Raw genomic sequence first — 10,796 nt, forward strand, 5'->3', positions numbered from 1 at the left:
TGCGTCTCAGTGTCTCAGAGTCTCCATGTCTCAGAGTCTCTGCGTCTCTGCGTCTCAGAGTCAATGCGTCTCAGAGGTATATATAGGTATGTTCTATAGGTATGTCAAGAACAGAAGGTTGGTCAGGGCAAGATTAGGGCCAGTTACAGACAGCAGGGGGAAGTTGTGTGTGGAACCGGAGGAGATTGGAGAAGTATTGAACCAATATTTCTCTTCGGTGTTCACGCAGGGGGACATGAATATAGCTGAGGAGGACATTGGGTTGCAGGGGTGTAAAATAGACAGTATTATGGTTGATAAAGGGGATGTGCTGGAAATTCTTGAGGGGCTGAAAATAGATAAGTCCCCTGGTCCGGATGGGATCTACCCTAGGATTCTCTGGGAGGCTAGAGAGGTGATTGCAGAGCCTCTGGCTCAGATCTTCAGGTCGTCATTGGTCTCTGGTGTAGTCGCGGAGGATTGGAGGATAGCGAATGTTGTCCCATTGTTTAAGAAGGGGAACAGAGACTTTGCCGGGAATTATAGACCGGTGAGTCTTACTTCTGTTGTGGGCAAGGTTTTAGAAAAAATTATTAGGGATAGGATTTATAGTTATTTGGAGTGTAATGAATTGATTAGAAATAGTCAGCATGGTTTTGTAGCGGGTAGGTCGTGCCTTACTAACCTTATTGAGTTTTTTGAGAAGGTGACCAAAGAGGTGGATGGGGGCAAGGCAGTTGACGTGGTATACATGGATTTTAGTAAGGCGTTCGATAAGGTTCACCATGGTAGGCTTCTGCAGAAAATGCAGATGTATGGGATTGTGGGTAATCTAGGAAGTTGGATCAGGAATTGGCTATCAGATAGGAGACAGAGGGTGGTGGTGGATGGTAAATATTCATCATGGAGTACAGTTACGAGTGGTGTGCCTCAGGGATCTGTTTTGGGGCCACTGTTGTTTGTAATCTTTATTAATGATCTGGATGAGGGTATAGTTGGGTGGATTAGTAAATTTGCTGATGACACCAAAGTTGGAGGTGTGGTAGATTGTGAGGAAGGGTGTCATAGTCTGCAGGGAGACTTAGATAGGTTGCAGAGCTGGGCCGAGAGGTGGCGGATGGAATTTAATGCGGAGAAGTGTGAGGTAATTCACTTTGGTAGGAGCAACAGATGTGTCGAGTATAGGGCTAACGGGAGGACTTTGAATAGTGTGGATGAACAGAGGGATCTAGTTGTGTGTGTACATAGATCCCTGAAAGTTGGGAATCAAGTAGATAAGGTTGTTAAGAAGGCATACGGTGTCTTGGCGTTTATTGGTAGGGGGATTGAATTTAGGAGTCGCAGTGTAATGTTGCAACTGTACACTACTCTAGTGCAGCCGCACTTGGAGTACTGTGTGCAGTTCTGGTCCCCGCATTACAAGAAGGATGTGGAGGCGTTGGAGAGGGTGCAGAGGAGGTTTACTAGGATGGTGCCTGGTATGGTGGGGAGGTCCTATGAGGAGAGACTGAGGGATTTAGGGTTGTTTTCGTTGGAAAGAAGGCGGCTAAGAGGGGATCTTATTGAAACATATAAGATGATTAGAGGTTTAGATAGGGTGGATAATGATAGCCTTTTTCCTCGGATGGAGAAAGCTAGCACGAGGGAGCATGGCTTTAAATTAAGGGGGGGTAGCTACAGGACGGATGTCAGGGGTAGGTTCTTTACCCAGCGGGTGGTGAGGGATTGGAATGCCCTGCCTGCTGCAGTTGTAAATGCGTCTAGTTTGGGGGCGTTTAAGAGATCTCTGGATAGGTTTATGGACGAAAAGGGATTGGTATAGGCTAGTGGGTCATTGTTTTTGTAACTGGTCGGCGCAACATCGTGGGCCGAAGGGCCTGTTCTGCGCTGTAATGTTCTATGTTCTATGTTCTATATGTTCTATGATTCTCAGCATCTCAGAGTCTCCATGTCTCAGAGTCTCTGTGTCACTGCGTCTCAGAGCCTCTGCGCTTCAGAGTCTCTGCGTCTCTGCATCTCTGCATCTCTGCGTCTCAGAGTCTCTGCGTCTCAGGGTCTCTGCCTCTCTGCGTCTCAGGGTCTCTGTGTATCTGCGTCTCTGCGTGTCTGCGTCTCAGTGTCTCTGCGTCTCTAGGTCTCAGTGTCTCTGCGTCTCAGGGTCTCTGCGTCTCTGCGTCTCTGGGTCTCAGTGTCTCTGCGTCTCGAATTTCTGCGTCTCTGCGTCTCAGTCTCTGTGCGTCTTTGTGTCCCTTCGCCTCTGGGTCCCAGGGTCTCTGCGTCTCAGCGTCTCTGCGACTCAGTGTCTCTGCTTCTCAGTGTCTCTGCGTCTCAGTGTCTCTGCGTCTCTGCGCCACTGCGTTCCTGGGTCTCAGGGTCTCTGGGTCGCTGGTCTCAGTGACTCTGCGTCTGTGCGTCTCTGCATCTCTGGGTCTCAGCGTCTCTGAGTCACAGGGTCTCTGCATCTCTGTGTCTCAGAGTCTCTGCGTCTCTGGGTCTCAGTGTCTCTGCATCTCAGGTTCTCTTCGTCTCTGTGTCTCTGTGTCTCAGGGTCTCTGCGTCTCGGAGTCTCCACGTCTCAGAGACTTTGCGTCTCAGAGTATCTGCGTCTCTGCGTCTCAGGGTCTTTGCTTCTCTGCGTCCCTGGGTCTCAGTATCTCTGCGTCTCTGCATCTCTGCATCTCTGCGTCTCTGGGTCTCAGTGTCTCTGCGTCTCTGCGTCTCAGTGTCTCTGCCTCGCTGCGTCTCAGTGTCTCTGCGTCTCAGCGTCACAGAATCTCTGCGTCTCAGCGTGTCTGCTTCTCAGAGTCTCTGCGTCTCTGTGTCTCAGAGTCACTGCGTCTCTGCGTCCCAGAGTCTCTGAGTCTCTGCGTCTCTGGGTCTCAGTGTATCTGCTCCTTAGTGTCTCTGCGTCTCTGCGTATCTGCGTCTCAGATTTCTGCGTCTCTGCGTCTCAGTGTTTGCGTCTCTTCGTCTCAGAGTCTCAGAGTCACTGCATCTCTGCGTCTCAGCAACTCTGTGTCACTGTGTCTCAGAGCCTCTGCGCTTCAGAGTCTCTGCGTCTCAGCAACTCTGTGTCACTGTGTCTCAGAGCCTCTGCGCCTCAGTGTCTCAGAGTCTCCATGTCTCAGAGTCTCTGCGTCTCTGCGTCTCAGAGTCAATGCGTCTCTGTGTCTCAGAGACTCTGTGTTTCAGAGTCTCACCGTCTCTGCGTCTCTGCGTCTCTGCATCTCTGTGTCTCAGAGTCTCTGGGGCTCACTGTCTCTGCGTCTCTGCGTCTCAGGGTCTCTGCGTCTCAGTGGTTCTGCGTCTCTTTGCCTCTGGGTCCCATGGTGTCTGCGTCTCAGCGTCTCAGTGCCTCTGCGCCCCAGTGTCTCTGCGTCTCTGGGTCTCAGGGTCTCTGCGTCTCTTCGACTCTGCGTCTCAGCGTCTCTGCATCTCAGAGTCTCTGCGTCTCAGTGTCTCTGCGTCTCCGAGTCTCTGCGTCTCAGAGTCTCTGCGTCACCGAGTCTCTGCGTCTCCGAGTCTCTGCATCTCAGAGTGTCTGCGTCTCAGTGTCTCTGCCTCTCTGCGTCTCAGGGTCTCTGTGTATCTGCGTCTCTGTGTGTCTGCGTCTCAGCGTCTCTGGGTCTCAGTGTGTCTGCGTCTCAGTGTCTCTGCGTCTCTGCGTCTCTAGGTCTCAGTGTCTCTGCGTCTCAGGGTCTCAGTGTCTCTGCGTCTCAGGGTCTCTGCGTCTCTGCGTCTCAGGGTCTCTGCGTCTCTGCGTCTCTGGGTCTCAGTGTCTCTGCGTCTCGAATTTCTGCGTCTCTGCGTCTCAGTCTCTGTGCGTCTTTGTATCCCTTCGCCTCTGGGTCCCAGGGTCTCTGCGTCTCAGCGTCTCTGCGACTCAGTGTCTCTGCTTCTCAGTGTCTCTGCGTCTCTGCGCCACTGCGTTTCTGTTTCTCAGGGTCTCTGGGTCGCTGGTCTCAGTGACTCTGCGTCTCTGCATCTCTGTGTCTCAGAGTCTTTGCGTCTCTGGGTCTCAGTGTCTCTGCATCTCAGGTTCTCTTCGTCGCTGAGTCGCTGCATCTCAAATTTTCTGCATCTCAGAGTCTCTGCGTCTCAGAGTCTCTACGAATCAGTTTCTCTGCGTCTCTGTTTCTCATAGTCTCTGCGCCTCGGAGTCTCGGAGTCTCAGCATCTCAGAGTCTCTGCATCTCTGTATCTCAGAGTCTCTGCGTCTCAGAGTCTCAGCGTCTCTGCATCTCAGAGTCTCTGCATCTCAGAGTCTCAGCATCTCTGCATCTCAGAGTCTCTGCGTCTCAGAGTCTCAGCGTCTCTGCATCTCAGAGTCGCTGCGTCTCAGATGCTCAGCGTCTCTGCGTCTTAGAGTCTCTGCATCTCAAAGTCTCTGCGTCTCAGAGTCTCAGAGTCACTGCATCTCTGCGTCTCAGGATCTCTGTGTCACTGCATCTCAGAGCCTCTGCGCTTCAGTATCTCTGCGTCTCTGCATCTCTGCATCTCAGAGTCTCTGCGTCTCAGTGTCTCAAAGTCTCCATGTCTCTGAGTCTCTGCGTCTCTGCGTCTCAGAGTCTCTGCGTCTCAGGGTCTCTGTGTATCTGCGTCTCTGTGTGTCTGCGTTTCAGCGTCTCTGGGTCTCAGTGTGATTGCGTCTCAGTGTCTCTGCGTCTCAAGGTCTCAGTGTCTCTGCGTCTCAGGGTCTCTGCGTCTCTGGGTCTCAGGGTCTCTGCGTCTCAGGGTCTCTGCGTCTCTGCGTCTCTCGGTCTCAGTGTCTCTGCGTCTCAGGGTCTTTGCGTCTCTGCGTCTCTGGGTCTCAGTGTCTCTGCGTCTCGAATTTCTGCGTCTCTGCGTCTCAGTCTCTGTGCGTCTTTGTGTCCCTTCGTCTCTGGGTCCCAGGGTCTCTGCGACTCAGTGTCTCTGCTTCTCAGTGTCTCTGCGTCTCAGTGTCTCTGCGTCTCTGCGCCACTGCGTTTCTGGGTCTCAGGGTCTCTGGGTCGCTGGTCTCAGTGACTCTGCGTCTCTGCATCTCTGGGTCTCAGCGTCTCTGAGTCACAGGGTCTCAGGGTCTCTGCGACTCGGAGTCTCCACGTCTCAGAGACTTTGCGTCTCAGAGTATCTGCGTCTCTGTGGCTCAGGGTCTCTGCTTCTCTGCGTCCCTGGGTCTCAGTATCTCTGCGTCTCTGCGTCTCTGCATCTCTGTGTCCCTGCGTCTCTGCGTCTCAGTGTCTCTGCATCTCTTCGTCTCTGCGTCTCAGTGTCTCTGCCTCGCTGCGTCTCAGTGTCTCTGTGTCCCTGTGTCTCAGAGTCTCTGCGTCTCAGCGTCTCTGCGTCTCAGTGTCCCTGCGTCTCTGCGTCTCAGAGTCTCTGGGTCTCAGTGTCTCTGTGTTTCTGTGTCTCAGAGTCTCTGCATCTCAGCGTCTCTGCGTCTCAGTGTCTCTGAGTCTCTGCGTCTCAGGGTCTCTGCGTATCTGCGTCTCTGCGTCTCAGCATCACTGGGTCTCAGTGTGTGTGCGTCTCAGGGTCTCTGCGTCTCTACGTCTCTGGGTCTCTGTGTCTCTGCGTCTCAGGGTCTCAGGGTCTCTGCGTCTCTGCGTCTCAGGGTCTCTATGCCTCTGCGTCTCAGAGTCTCTGAGTTTCTGCATCTCTGCATCTCTGGGTCTCAGTGTCTCTGAGTCTCTGCATCTCTGGGTCTCAGTGTCTATGCTCCTCAGTGTCTCTGCATCTCTGTGTCTCTGGGACTCTATGTCTCTGTGTCTCTGGGTCTCAGTGTCTCTCCGTCTCATTGTCTGTGCGTCAGAGTGTCTCTGCTTCTCAGAGTCTCTGCTTCTCTGCGCCTCTGTGTCTCTGGATCTCAGGGTCTCTGCGTCTCAGAGTCTCAGAGTCTCTGGGTCGTTGCGTCTCTGCGTCTCTGGGTCTCAGTGTCTCTGCGTCTCAGTGTGTCTGCGTCTCAGGGTCTCTGCGTCTCTGCGTCTCAGAGTCTCTGCGTCTCTGCGTCTCAGTGTCTCTGCGTCTCTGCGTCACTGCGTCTCAGAGTATCTGTGTCTCTGCGTCTCTGCGTCTCTGGGACTCTGTGTCTCTGCGTCTCAGTTTCTCTGTGTCTCTGCATCTCAGAGTCTCTGTGTCTCTGCGTCTCAGTTTCTCTGTGTCTCTGCATCTCAGAGTCTCTGTGTCTCTGCGTCTCAGAGTCTCTGCGTCTCTGCGGCTCAGAGTCTCTGCAACTCAGGGTCTCAGCGTCTCTGGGTCTCAGTGCCTCTGCGTCTCAGGGTCTCTGTGTCTCTGCGTCTTAGGGTCTCTGCACCTCAGCATCTCACGGGCTCTGCGTCTCAGAGCCTCTGTGTCTCAGAGTCCCTGTGTGTCAGAGTCTCTGGGTCTCAGTGTCTCTGCGTCTCTGGGTCTCAGTGTCTCTGCGTCTCAGTGTCTCTGCGTCTCACTGTATCTGCGTCTCAGGGTCTCTGCGTCTCAGAGTCTCTGCATCTCTGCGTCTCAGAGTCTCTGCTACTCATAGTCTCTGGGTCTCAGGGTCTGTGCGTCTCAGGTTCTCTGCGTCTCAGGGTCTCTGTGTCTGATTGTCTCAGGGTCTCTGTGTCTCCGAGTCTCTGGGTCTCTGCGTCTCTGTGCCTCCGAGTCTCTGGGTCTCAGCGTCTCTGCGTCTCAGAGTCTCTGGGTCTCAGTGTCTCTACGTCTCTGCGTCTCAGGGTCTCTATGTCTCAGTGTCTCAGGGTCTCTGAGTTTCTGCGTCTCAGGGTCGCTGAGTCTCTGCGTCTCAGGTTCTCAGATTCTCTGCATCTCAGAGTCTCTGTGTCTCAGAGTCTCTGCGTCACTGCATCTCAGTGTTTCTGCGTCTCTGCGTCTCAGGGCCTCTGCGTCTCAGTGTCTCTGCGTCTCAGTGTCTCTACGTCTCAGCGTCTCTGGGTCTCAGTGTCTCTGCTTCTCAGGATATCTGCGTCACTTCGTCTCTGAGTCTCTGAGTCTCTGAGCATCTCTGTCTCTGAGCCTCCGTGTCGCTGAGTCTCTGAGTCACTGAGCCTCTGTGTCTCTGCGTCTCTGAGTCTCTGGGTCTCTGAGCCTCTGAGCCTCGAATTCTCTGTGTCTCTGAGCCTCTGTGTCTCTGAGTCTCTGAGCCTCTGTGTCCCTGCGTCTCTGTGTTTCTGAGTCTCTGTGTCTCTGGGCCTCTGAGCCTCTGATCCTCAGTGTCTCTGAGACTCTGAGTCTCTGCGTCTCTGAGTCTCTGAGTCACTGAGCCTCTGAGCCTCGATGTCTCTGAGTCTCTGAGTCTCTGAGCCTCTGTGTCTCTGCGTCTCTGAGTCTCAGCATCTCTGAGCCTCTGAGCCTTTATGTCTCTGAGTCTCTGAGTCTCTGAGACTCTCAGCCTCTGCGTCTCTTTGTCTCTTACTCTCTGAGTCTCTGAGTCTCTGTGTCTCTGCATCTCTGAGTCTCTGAGATTCTGTGTCTCTGAGTCTCTCTGTCTCTGAGTCTCTGCATCTCTGTGTCTCCGCGTCTCTGAGCCTCTGTGTGTCTACGTCTCTTAGCCTCGGTGTCGCTGCGTCTCTGCGCCTCTGAGTCCCGTGGTATCTGAGCCTCTGTGTCTCTGTGTCTCTGCGTCCCTGTGTCGCTGAGTCTCTGTGTCTCTGGGTCTCTGTGTCCCTGAATCTCCATGTCGCTACGTCTCGTAGTCACTGAGCCTCTGTGTATCTGTGTCTCTAAGTCTCTGCGTCTCTGTGTCTCTGGGTCTCTGTGTCTCTGTGTCTCTGAGCCTTTGTGTCTCTGCATCTCTGAGCCTCTGTGTCTCTGCGTCTCTGAGTATCTGTGTCTCTGATTCTCTGAGCATCTGTGTCTCAGTGTCTCTGCGTCTCGAATTTCTGCGTCTCTGCGTCTCAGTCTCTGTGCGTCTTTGTGTCCCTTCGCCTCTGGGTCCCAGGGTCTCTGCGTCTCAGCGTCTCTGCGACTCAGTGTCTCTGCTTCTCAGTGTCTCTGCGTCTCAGTGTCTCTGCGTCTCTGCGCCACTGCGTTTCTGGGTCTCAGGGTCTCTGGGTCGCTGGTCTCAGTGACTCTGCGTCTCTGCGTCTCTGCATCTCTGGGTCTCAGCGTCTCTGAGTCACAGGGTCTCTGCATCTCTGTGTCTCAGAGTCTCTGCGTCTCTGGGTCTCAGTGTCTCTGCATCTCAGGTTCTCTTCGTCTCTGTGTCTCTGTGTCTCAGGGTCTCTGCGTCTCGGAGTCTCCACGTCTCAGAGACTTTGCGTCTCAGAGTATCTGCGTCTCTGCGTCTCAGTCTCTGTGCGTCTTTGTGTCCCTTTGTCTCTGGGTCCCAGGGTCTCTGCGTCTCAGCGTCTCTGCGACTCAGTGTCTCTGCGTCTCTGCGCCACTGCGTTTCTGGGTCTCAGGGTCTCTGGGTCGCTGGTCTCAGTGACTCTGCGTCTCTGCGTCTCTGCGTCTCTGCATCTCTGGGTCTCTGTGCCTCTGGGTCTCTGTGCCTCTGTGTCTCTGAGCCTCTGTGTCTCTGCGTCTCTGTGTTTCTGAGACTCTGTGTCTCTGGGTCTCTGAGTCTCTGTGTCTCTGTGTCTCTGAGTCTCTGAGTCTCTGCGACTCAGTGTCTCTGCGTCTCTGCGCCACTGCGTTTCTGGGTCTCAGGGTCTCTGGGTCGCTGGTCTCAGTGACTCTGCGTCTCTGCGTCTCTGCATCTCTGGGTCTCTGTGCCTCTGGGTCTCTGTGCCTCTGTGTCTCTGAGCCTCTGTGTCTCTGCGTCTCTGTGTTTCTGAGACTCTGTGTCTCTGGGTCTCTGAGTCTCTGTGTCTCTGTGTCTCTGAGTCTCTGAGTCTCTGCATCTCTGTGTCTCTGAGTCTCTGAGCCTCTGTGTCCCTGCGTCTCTGTGTTTCTGAGTCTCTGTGTCTCTGGGTCTCTGTGTCTCTGAGTCTCTGCAACACTGTGTCTCTGCGTCTCTGAGTCTCTGCGTCTCTGAGCCTCTGAGCCTCTATATCTCTGAGTCTCTGCATCTCTGTGTCTCTGAGTCTCTGAGCCTCTGTGTCTTTGCGTCTCTGTGTTTCTGAGTCTCTGTGTCTCTGTGTCTCTGGGTCTCTGTGTCTCTGAGTCTCTGAGCCTCTGTGTCTCTGCGACTGTGTGTTTCTGAGTCTCTGTGTCTCTGGGTCGCTGTGTCTCTGAGTCTCTGAGTCTCTGTGTCTCTGTCTCTCTGCGTACCTGAGTCTCTGTGTCTCTGTGTCTCTGTGCCTCTGAGCCTCTATGTCTCTGAGTCTCTGAGTCTTTGTGTCTCTTGGTCTCTGAGCCTCTATGTCTCTGAGTCTCTGTGTCTCTGAGACTCTGAGCCTTTATATCTCTGCGTCTCTGAGTCTCTGCACATCTGTCCCTCTGAGTCTCCATGTTGCTGAGTCTCTGAGTCACTGAGCCTCTGTGTCTCTGTGTCTCTGAGCCTCTGAGCCTCTGTGCCTCTGCGTCTCTGAGTCTCTGAGCCTCTGAGTGTCTGTGTCTCTGAGCCTCTGTCTCGCTGCGACACAGAGACACAGAGACTCAGAAACACGAAGACGCAGAGACACAGAGACATCGAGGCTCAGATGCTCAGAGACCCAGAGACTCAGAGACGCAGAGACACAGAGGCTCAGAGACACAGAGACACAGAGACACAGAGACACAATGACTCAGAGACTCAGTGACACGGAGACTCAGAGACACAGATGCTCGGAGACTCAGAGACTCAGAGACGCAGAGACACAGAGGCTCAGAGATGCAGAGACACAGAGGCTCAGAGACTCAGAGACACTGAGACCCAGAGACACAGAGACTCAGAGACACAGTGACACAGAGACCCACAGACACAGAGACGCAGAGATTTAAAGACGCAGATAAACAGAGGCTCAGTGACTCAGAGACTTAGCGACATGGGGAATCAGGAACACAGAGACCCAGAGACACAGAGGCTCAGAGACTCAGAGACACAGAGGCTCAGAGTCATAGAGGCTAAGAGGCTCAGAGACCCAGAGCCTCAGAGACGCAGAGACACAAATGCTCAGTTACTCAGAGACTCAGTGACACTGAGACTCAGAGACACAGATGCTCAGAGACTCAGAGACGCAGAGACACAGAGTCTCAGAGACTCAGAGAGTAAGGGACAAAGAGAAGCAAAGGCTGACAGAGTCAGAGACACAGAGGCTCAGAGACTCAGAGAAATAGAGGCTCAGAGGCTCAGAGACCCAGAGACTCAGAGACGCAGAGACATAGAGGCTCCGAGACTCACCGACACGGAGACTCAGAGACACAGAGACACTGAGACTCAGAGACTCAGAGACGCAGAGACACAGGGGCTCAGAGACTCAGCGACTCGGAGACTCTGAGACGCAGAGACACAGAGGCCCAGGGACACGGAGACTCAGAAACACAGAGACACAGAGACACAGAGGCTCAGAGACTCAGAGACACAGAGACCCAGAGACACAGAGACACAGAGGCCCAGGGACACAGAGACACTGAGACTCAGAGTCGCAGAGACACAGAGAATCAGAGACTCAGAGATACAGAGACACAGAGACCCAGAGGCAGAGAGACTCAGAGACTCAGAGACGCAGAGAGACAGAGGCTCAGTGACTCAGGGACACAGAGACGCAGAGACACAGAGGCTCAGAGACGCAGACACACAGAGACCCAGAGACAAAGAGACACAGGGACCCAGAGACACAGAGACTCAGAGACTCAGAGACACAGAGACCCAGAGAAAAGTGACTCAGAGACTCAGAGACACAGAGACTCAGAGACACAGAGGCTCAGAGACTCAGAGACGCAGTGACTCAGAGACTCAGAGACACAGTGACTCAGAG

This window comes from Carcharhinus amblyrhynchos, unplaced genomic scaffold, assembly GCF_965287045.1.
Source record: "Carcharhinus amblyrhynchos unplaced genomic scaffold, sCarAmb.v2.hapA scaffold_60, whole genome shotgun sequence".
NCBI classification, from domain to species: Eukaryota; Metazoa; Chordata; class Chondrichthyes; order Carcharhiniformes; family Carcharhinidae; genus Carcharhinus; species Carcharhinus amblyrhynchos.